Source organism: Ovis aries, chromosome 2 (assembly GCF_016772045.2).
Source record: "Ovis aries strain OAR_USU_Benz2616 breed Rambouillet chromosome 2, ARS-UI_Ramb_v3.0, whole genome shotgun sequence".
Classification (NCBI taxonomy): Eukaryota; Metazoa; Chordata; class Mammalia; order Artiodactyla; family Bovidae; genus Ovis; species Ovis aries.
The window spans coordinates 221605992-221616555 of record NC_056055.1 but is presented as its reverse complement, the minus strand read 5'-3'; the positions used below and the strand labels follow the sequence as shown (position 1 = coordinate 221616555).

The window sequence follows — 10564 nt, the reverse complement described above, 5'->3', positions numbered from 1 at the left end:
TTTGGGGCAGGGTCCAGGTTCCACCTCAAAGGATACACAAAGATAGCAATATCTTTGAACTCTTCTGCAGAACTAAAACTCCCAACAAATGGAAGATGCTAACTACTTGATGAAACAGTTTTCATTCCAGAAAAAAAGGTCACAGCTTGATAAGCTGAAGAACATCAGGAGACCATCTGAGGCCGGGTTAAAGGAATATAGGCCCTGCACACACACCCTGATCCTTATCAGCAACCCCACACCTGCACCATTGCTGTAAAGCTCCTTACCAAATTCTCCCCAGGATTGGGACACAAAGTTTTGAGGGTATTAGCCTGCTGTGTCCCCCTTTGCAAGGCCAAGCAATAAAGCTACTCTTTTGTACTCCACCCAAAACTCTGTCTCCAAGAGTTAACTTGGCACCAGTGCATAGGATCCAAGTTTTTGCCATCAGTAGCAGTCCCAGTGATCAGATTGGCTAGTTGTCTGTGGTTGTGGTTTCAGTCTGTCTGCCTTCCGATGTCCTCTCTCAGCGCCTACTGTCTTACTTGGGTTTCTCTTACCTTGGATGTGGGGTATCTCTTCACTGCTGCTCCAGCAAAGCGCAGCCGCTGTTCCTTACCTTGGACGTGGGGTAGCTCCTCTCGGCCACCACTGAAGATGATGATTGCAGCCATGAAATTAAAAGATGCTTACTCCTTGGAAGGAAAGTTATGACCAGCCTAGACAGCATATTAAAAAGCAAAGACATTACTTTGCCAACAAAGGTCCATCTAGTCAAGGCTATGGTTTTTCCGGTAGTTATGTATGGATGTAAGAGTTGGACTATAAAGAAAGCTGAGCACAGAATTGATGCTTTTGAACTGCGATGTTGGAGAAGACTCTTGAGAGTCCCTTGGATTGCAAGGAGATCCAACCAGTCCATCCTAAAGGACATGAGTCCTGAATATTCATTGGAAGGACTGACGCTGAAGGTGAAACTCCAATACTTTGTCCACTTAATGCAAAGAGCTGACTCATTTGAAAAGACCCTGATGCTGGGAAAGATTGAAGGCAGGAGGAGAAGGGGATGACAGAGGATGAGATGGTTGGATGGCATCACCGACTCAACGGAGATGAGTTTGAGTAAACTCCAGGAGCTGTTGATGGGCAGGGAGGCCTGGCATGCTGTGGTTCACGGGGTCACAAAGAGTCAGACACGACAGAGCGACTGAACTGAACTGAGCTGAGCAGTCCCAGGAGATAGTGCAAAGGTGAGAGGAGAATGGTGAAGACAAAAGGAGGGCCACAGTTAACATAGTCATAAGCAAAAATAATATGTTAGAGGAACTCAACCTGTAATATATGTCTAGAATACGCAAGGGGAGAAGCAGACACTTGGGTCACATGTTTACACTAGTTTGTATGTGTTTGTTTTTTAATTCAGTGCCTTGGCATACATAATCAAAATGAGGACTGGTTTGTGATAAAGTAAGTTTGACTGAAGGATGGTACTTTTCTTACATTTCCTTACAAAAACATCTGGCCTTCCTGGATATCCCCAATATAGTTTCTAAATGATGTTTGCTAAAAATCGAAAGCATAAAAATTAAAAGACAACCCAGTGTGAAAGCAAAGTCTTGAAAGGATCTTAATCCTAAAGGTGGAAAGGTTTACCATGGGGAAAAAAATGTAAAGGGTTGAAAGTAAACACAGACACCAACAAGGGACTAATGCTCATCGAGGTTAAGTCTCGTCAAAGGTCACACAGTGGAGAAGAGCTTCCAGGATCCAGGTCACGTGAAGCACTGGATTATTTCCACTCTAATCTGGCCTGAGGGTGTGTCCTTGCCCGTTCTCTGAAAAAAAAAAAATGACTTATCTTTAAGTTCTCGGTATTTGAGACTGGCAATTTTGTAGGATAGTAAAGCCTTGTTTAATGCTTTTTTTAGCTGAACTATTTTTCTCCAGGAGTCTGTTCAGATCCTCTCTCCTGACCCTCCCCACTCTGTACTTTGATTCAAGCCTCTGGATTTATTTAGTCGTGGTTGGAGTAAAGAGACAGGGGAGGAGATGGTGTAAAAGCGTCTCTAATAAGCATAAGCTGGCTGGCTGCTAAATCCTTTTTAAGAATTGAAGCTTTTGCTGTCCCACTGCCTTTCAGTCAAATTACAGAGAATGACGATTTGGATGATTAGGTCTGTGATGAAACTGGTTATAGAAGCTATTTCAGAACCCACAGTGGTTCCCACTTAAATCAGAACATGAAGACCTGCCAAAGATACTCTATCTAAAACTATTTCAACTTGTTCCGGTCTTCTGCACATGTCAATATTCTCCCCTTCACAAAGGTAATCAATAACTTAAGAGAAAAAAACAAATCTTGGTGAAAAAAATATATTTGTTGCTCTTTGCTGTGTAAAATACTACTTCAGTTCTGCCACCTTCAGCTGTATTTGTTACCACTAATTAGCTGGGTTTTGTTCCAGTGTAAGCTGTCCTCTGAACTATTCTTGTTCTCTGTGTTTACTTTTGAAATTGAATCTTTTCATTCCCAAGCTTGCCAAGGATGCTATTGTAGACAGTCCAAGCTCACGCAGCATAAAGTTAAGATCTGATAGCAATCTGATTTAGTTTGATCATCAGACAGTATCAAATCAGTTCCATTAGTCCCAAATGCCCATTATTCAGATCTGAGAGATCCTGAGTAGCTCTGAAAATCAATCATGTTAACTGGCTACTAGCCAAACTTCCAGCACCCTAGGTGCTACAGAGATCTCGTCTAATTGTTGTTAACAGGCATGAACTATTACAAATGAGTCGCTACCTAATTTTGAATAAATTCAGAACTTATTCCATGCAGAATTTTCCAGAGCAAACCTTATATGCTATGATGTTGATGACAACAACAAAGAAGATGAGTTGAATTGTGTTTTCCTCCATCACGATGAAAACTAAAACAGGTACCATATTTAGTCAAGAACTCTGTCTACAATCATTGAGGCAGCTCCTTGCTCCTCTCTCCTCCCCCTAGCATGCCCAATATGCTTCTCCACCCAATACCCCAAGAGAGAAATAGATTGAAAGTCAACTACATCATACTTACTTTTGGCAAGTGGGATTACTCTTTCCACTAGAACTATTAATATCCGCTTAAGGGGTTTTGTTTCCTGCCCTGAATTCACTGCAGATTTGGTATAATAGTGTAGGAAATAGCAAGTAAACGCCTTTAATACCATGTCTGAGAGGCAATAACATCGTGGAGAGAAATGAGCTAGCTAGCCTCTAAAGCTGTAATAAATATTCCCCTTCTCCAGCTGCATGTGAATCGCTAGAAACAGAGAAATTCATGGATATGTTGAATATTTGTTTCATCAAAACTACATGTAATACTGTAATGGGAAGCATTGTAAGTAAATACATTAAGTACTAGAATTTCTTTAAAAAGAAACAGAGAAAACTTGAGTAGTATGAAATGAGCTGATAAATGTGGATAGGCTTTTTTGAAAAGATATATTTGATAAACTGCTAAAACATACAAATACTTGTTTTTGTTGTTATTTAATTCATGCACACACAAAAACCCTAAAGTGCTGCTTTGCGATGAACAAGACATTCGCTTACAAAAGACCCAAGAACTGCCAACTCTTTCTTGGTAGGAAACTTTTTTGGAACTTTCTTTGTAGAAAAGGATTCAGGTGGTAGGGAAGTCATTTTTGGTCCTTTAGACTTCCTCTGCAGGCTGAATTTGATGATTTGCCGGGCTCCCTGTGACTGAGCGACTTCACTTTCGCTTTTCACTTTTCATGCACTGGAGAAGGAAATAGCAACCCACTCCAGTATTCTTGCCTGGAGAATCCCGGAGACAGTGGGCCCCCGTCTATGGGGTCACACAGAGTCGGACACGACTGAAGCGACTTAGCAGCAGCAGCAGCAGCTGTGACTGAGTGAGCCAAGGATAAAAAGAAAGATGGTGTTTCCAAGCATACAGACTGAAGAGGAAAATCCCCCTATTTCTCATAAGTAACCAGTAAGAGAATGGTGGGAACTTGCTGATGAAGTGATGGTAAAAGTTTAACAACGTCTCTCTAGGGGGAAAAAATGTGTGCATATATAGCTATACTATGTTTACAGATTTAATGTAAATTTCACTGATATAAAGGATATATAACACTGACTAATAAATAATAAATTATACACACACAACATCCTTTGTTGTAAATCCCATGTAGCCAATGGACTCACACTGTTTTCTTGACTTTTGTCAAAGCCCTGAATCCATAGTCAAGCTATGGCTGCAAATGACAAACCAGTATAGTTATAACACGAATGTTGGTTGATAGCTTCCTTCCCATTAACAAGAAAAAAGAAAGTAAAATGATTCATATGGATGTCAGAACTTCACTTGCTCGTCAACGACACAGTGACCTCCTTGCTGAATCAGATATTAGTATCAAATACTATGAGAATTTCCTCCACTTTTTGGACTACTCTCAATGCCACAGGTACAGATACGACCCACTTTTAAGTTTAATATGCATTATTTGTTCTTCTCCATTATTTTCTTAAGTCTAGGCAATCAACAAAACAAAAATAAATCAAGCCCTAATTTGTCATATTTTCAGATTCCCAGGGTGTAAATAAGCCCACCATGACTGATTCCAAGCTACCAATATGATGTCATGAATGCTGCTGGGGAGAAATGAGAAGCAGTACATGATGATATAATTCCACCACACTGATAAAATAGATATAAATAACCTCAGCAGCATAGATAACAGTAAAATGTAAAATAAAGAGTAAGTGATGAGGTCTGATTTATTTCTCTGATATAACTTATTTAATTGTAAGTATATATAATTTAATTTTTAATAATGGGTACGAAATTCCTGACAATTTGATAATAAATTATAGGACAAGCAAGCTGGTATGAACCAGTACAACTCTGAAGTATACACAAAATATACCCATGGAGGCTGGACTTTTTGAGAGGCTGAGCATTTGAGACATTCATGCATATAGGTTTTATGTGTATAGGGCAGTTGCTTACTGTGAAATAATAGAAAAATATGTATATAAGCATTGGTATCTATCCCCAGTGTCTGGCATGGAGCTTCTAAACCCTCGGAATTTCCTGGGTGATAGCAATGTCTTTTATTCTAATAAGGCAACTCCTGAATCCCTCCCCACTCTGCAGGGGGGATTGGTCATCAGAAAGACCAAATCTTTCTGGTCACCAGAAAGACCAAATGATTAGAAGATTGGAACTTTTAGCCCCACCCTACCCGTACTCTCCAGGAGGGGAAAAGAGACTGAAAATTGAGTTAGTGACTGGTCATTCCTATGTGATAAAGCCTCTATAAAAATCCCAAAAGTACTGGGTGTAGAGAGCTTCCAGGTAGGTGAACACATTCACATGTCAGGAGGATGGTGCATCTCAGCTCCACAAGGACAGAAGCTCCTGCACTCTGAACCCTTCGAGAACTCACTCTATGAACCTCTTCATCTGATTGTTCACCTGTATCCTTTATTAAATAGTAAACTTATAAATGTGTGTTTCCCTAAGTTCTGAGAGCTCGTCTCTAGCAAATGATTAAATCCAAGAAGGAGCATAACAGGAAACTCCAACTTATAACCAGTGAGGCAGAAGTTGTGGGTAACCTGGACCTGCTATTTGCAATTGGCATCTGAAGCAAGGTTCTTGTGGGACTGAGACCTTAACTTGTGGAGTCCACGATAACTCTGGTTGGTGTCAGGACTGAATTGAATGGTAAGATGCCTAACTTGTACGACACAAATATTTGAAATGTGGGAAGCCCACACATCTGGGGTCAAAAGTGTTGTGAGTGCAGTAGTATTATAAGAGTAAAGGAGAAACACAGGAAGAAGGTGGTTTTTTCTTTATGCCTACTTTTAGCCCACTCACTTGAAATGGTGGTTAAGATGTGGAGAAACCCCTCTGAGCTCTTGACCAAACTTCTGGACATCTCTGAAGGCTCCTCCTAAGTGTCTGTGTAAATCGTCATGTATGATCTTTCCAGTCCAACATTTGTACCTAAACAACTATTTTGTTTTATCCTGAATCCCACCCATTCAAGGGGTGGGGTTCTTGAGCCTGGCTTTTTATTCTTCAACACACAGTCTGATTAGCTTGTGGCCACCAAGAAGCAATGGTCAGCTGATCAACCCCAAGAAGATGGCAGGCAGGAAAAGGCCAGAGAATACCTGAATGATTCCATGACATCATTTGGGAGACACTTAATCCAGGGAGAGAAGGCAAGAAAATAAAAGTGCCTGAACCATGTTTTAGCGCTTAGGTGAGACTCACTGCAGTACTCTGCCTGCCTGGGCACCATTCAGTCACTCAGGATGGTGCCCAGACCCTTATTTTCGAGCTGAACAGATCTACCACCACTTCACCTCCATGGCCTAAGCCTAAGAAAACACAAACATCAAAATTACTCTAATTCAGAAGGAGTCCTGTTTGCGGACTTGGGAGACTGCATGGCTCTTCTACAAAGCCCAAGTCACCCTTAGGTGGGGAATGCATGAGAGTGGAAGGCCAGGCTTGTACACAATTTAGGAAATTCTCCTGGTGATATTTTCTACAACTTCACAAAATTATCAATGTTTAAATATCAGGAAGGAAGTGGTAATCGTCATGAAAAGCCTGCTAAAAGTAAGGCTCTCAAGGCAAAGAAATCAGAGCTATAATCTCTCCTTTCCTGTTTGTTAGCTGTGTGCCCTTCAGTGAGTTGCTTGATGTCTCTGAGCCTCCATTTCCTCATCAGTAACATGAGGATAATAGTTTTGCCCATCTTTTGGGGCTATCTGAAAGTTAAATGTTTTATGTTTCTAAAGCAATTAGCATATGGCAGTCAATATATTAGCTTTTAAAAAATAAGTATAACAAAAGGAAGCCATCTATAGTTAGGAGAAAGAGCATAAAACACAATTTTACTTTTATTTTTTGCAGCATATTGAAAAAAGATCACAATATTTGCAGGTCCCTTCATCAAGAGGTAGAATCTATTTCTCCACCTCTCAAATACAGGCTTGGCATGTAACTGGCTTTGGTCAAGGGACTATTGGCACATGCGACACAAGAAAAAGCTTGATAGTACTTGCACGTGCATGACAGTTACTCCCCTCCTTGCTGATGGGAACTTTTCTGCCATCATGTGAACTGCCTACTGGATAATAAGACAGGCGGCCTCCATCGCAAGGTCATCATCAACGGCTAGAAACAGGAGTGAAGTCATTCCAAACTATCCAGTCCCAGCTAAGAACAGAACCACCTATCTGACCCACAGAATAATGAGCAAAATATAAAAGGATCTTTGTTTTAAGCCACTAAAGTTGAGATTGTTCATTAGGCAGCAAAAGCAAACAGATACTGTTCTGATTACAACTATGTAACAATATTCATGTCTTTAAATAAGATCTCAGTTCAGTTCAGTTCAGTCGCTCAGTCGTGTCCGACTCTTTGAGACCCCATGAATCGCAGCACGCCAGACCTCCCTGTCCATCACCATCTCCCGGAGTTCACTCAAACTCATGTCCATCGAGTCGGTGATGCCATCTAGCCATCTCATCCTCTGTCGTCCCCTTTTCCTCCGGCCCTCAATCCCTCCCAGCATCAGTCTTTTCCGATGAGTCTAGGGGTTACTAAAATAAAAGACTCTTGCCCTCAATGGCTCAAATCTTATAAATAAGAGAGACAAGACACAGACATAGATATTACAATTGAGCATAATAGTTGCTGATATGTCAGGGTGTTAGCTATAAATAATGTTTTTTTAATGTCCCTTTAATACTGTGATCAGTTATATGGGCTTCCCTGGTAGCTCAGATGGTAAAGAATCTGCCTGCAATGCAGGAAACCTGGGTTTGATCCCTGGATCAGGAAAATCCCCTGGAGAAGGGAATGGCTACCCACTCCAATATTCTTGCCTGGAAAATTCCATGGACAGAAGAGCCTGGCAGGCTACAGTCCATGGGGTCGCAAACAGTCAGACACAACTGAGCAACTAACACTGTGATCAATTTATTTGTGCATTAAATTTGTAAATTAAATTTAAAAACAGTGATTTAAAACTATTGAGTTGGGAATTCCCTGGCAGTCCAGTGGTTAGGATTCGGAGCTTTCACTGCTGTGACTAGGTTCAATCCCTGGTCAGGGAACTAAAATCCCACAAGCCACATGGCAAGGCAAAAAGAAAAAGCAAACGAACACGCTGCTGAGACATCACCTGCTCCAGGACACAGGAAGATGTGTTGTCCTTGGAACCTCCTGAATCTGAAGGAGAAAGCCAGTCTGGCTAAATCATTTCCATTACCTCAAACAACCCTGTATCAAAGTCAGGATTCATGGATTCACCCAAAGTTATCTACATTATCATTTCAATTAAACATATGGCTGAGGAATCTACTGAGGAAGGTTGAGTGATAACCATGAAATCAATAAGTCTTTCTGGACTTATCGATTTAGCATTCTCCGTGCAGTAGAATTGATTTATGTCCTCAGATTTATTTTGATAACTCAATGATAACTCCACTATTCCTAAATTAATGTCATCTTTTCTTCAGGCCAAAATTTTTTCTTGGCAAGGAAAAAAAAAATCTTACATCAAGCGGAACTGATTTAGCTAAGTAATTCCCTGGCTAACAGGATGCCGTAAATCAAAGAAAACCACGTATGACTATAATTGTAAATCATCCTTGCCATGGAAAAGTACCACGGCATTTATTTGTCAGAATGGTGATTGCATCATACGGGGTCTCTTTCCTGTCAAAATTTGTACCTTCCAATATAAACCCTATAGTCTAATGTGCAATTCCTTAAGTGCAATAGATTGTTTTAAAACTACATTAATTTCTATCTCCCACCTCTCTAGTTTCTAGAATGTATAAGATACATAGCTCTCATTTCCTAATTATCAGGATTTTATTTAACCAGATAAACCATCGTCTTTGTGCAAGGAATATTTATTTATCTCAGGCACACGTGGTAAGACAATTAGTCAGTGTCATGTAAAGGGGTAACTTTGCAAATGCTTTTTGAAAAAAAAAAAAAAACAATATTTTCCAACCAGATCTATAAACCAAAAGGAAAAACAGAGAAATTTTTCAATAAAGGGACATCGGAATGAGATTGTCCAATCAATCACCAAGTCCTGCCAAGCCCTCCTCTATATCTCTGATATCTACCCAGTTCTCTCTGTTGACAGCCCTGTGAGGTCCAGGAGAGCGTAACTGCTCCACGCAGGACTGTTGCAGCCTCTCTCCCTACCATACATGTGCTTTTCCCAACTCTCTACCCTGCAGCTACAGGGATTTTTTTTTTTTTTTTTAACAATGCAAAGCTAATCATGATGTTACTGTCTACTGCTGTGCCCGGCTCTCAGAAGAAGAAAAAATAAATGCTCCAAGTGGTCTGCCTGCCTCTGCCACCTCCTCTGCCATGGCCCCCACTCTGCTCCAGCCGGGCTGGGCTTCTCGCCACACCTCCAACACGGCCCTCAAGCCCCACATACATACACTGGTCCCCCTGCCACCCTCTCATCCCCACCCTCCAATAGCTGTGGGCTCAAATACCGCTTCCCCAGGAGGGCTCCCCCAAGTCCCTAAAGGGATTAGATCCTATGACACGCTTTCAGCACTTTACAGCACTTGGTGATTCTCTGTTTAGTTTCTGTCCTTCCTGCTGGATGGTAGCTCCCCGAGGATGGGGACAATATCTCCACCCCCCCTGGCCCTGCCAGCACCAGGCACCTACTGATGTTCAACCCAAGTTTGATGACTCTTGACTGAGATGGGGCAGACCAGTGGGGACAGGGAGTGGAAGAGTAAGAACATGCACTGGGTAGAGTGGGTGAGAAGGAAGAGAAGGAGGAGGAAGACACCAAGGAGCACTGGGGGGAAGGCAGGGCCAGGCCAGCCGGCTGTGAAAGTCTCAGGTGCTGCCATTATCATTACTGAAAGTAAAAGAGAAGTCGCTCAGTCGTGTCCGACTCTTTGCAACCCCATGGACTGTAGCCTATCAGGCTCCTCCATCCATAGGATTTTCCAGGCGAGAGTGCTGGAGTGGATTGCCATTTCCTTCTCCAGGGGATCTTCCTGACCCAGGAATCGAACCTGGGTCTCCTGCATTGCAGGCAGACACTTTACCATCTGAGCCACCAGGGAAGCCCCCATTATCATTACTAAACCTTCCTAATTAAACTATTTATTTGCAAAGAACTTCAGACCAACATAGAAGTGGCAAAAACAACACAACCGAACTCCCATATCCTCTTCATTTAGACTCAGCCTTCACTGCCCGTCACTAACACTTTGCCATATCTGCTTCATCTGTCTCCATATATGTGTATTGATGCATGCACTAATATGCACCTTATATATGTATATATAAATGTGTCTTGAACCATTTGAAATAAAGTGTCAACATCATGATCCCTCACCCCTAATTCCCTGAGCATGCATCTCTCAAGTTCCAGGACATTCTCTCCTCTAATCACAGCAGCAATTTTCCAATTCAGGAACATGAACTACATTAATACTATATTGTTATCTAATCACAATCCATATTCAAAATTTACCAATA

The 10564-nt window shown here is 41.5% G+C and overlaps 1 non-coding gene across 1 annotated transcript; it reads right to left on the bottom strand.

Moving 5' to 3' along the window:
- Positions 1–10073: 10073 nt before the first annotated feature.
- TRNAC-GCA (transfer RNA cysteine (anticodon GCA)) lies at positions 10074–10146 on the bottom strand. The gene has a single exon. It is a non-coding gene; the product is annotated as a tRNA-Cys (tRNA).
- Between the last annotated feature and the right edge of the window lie 418 nt (positions 10147–10564).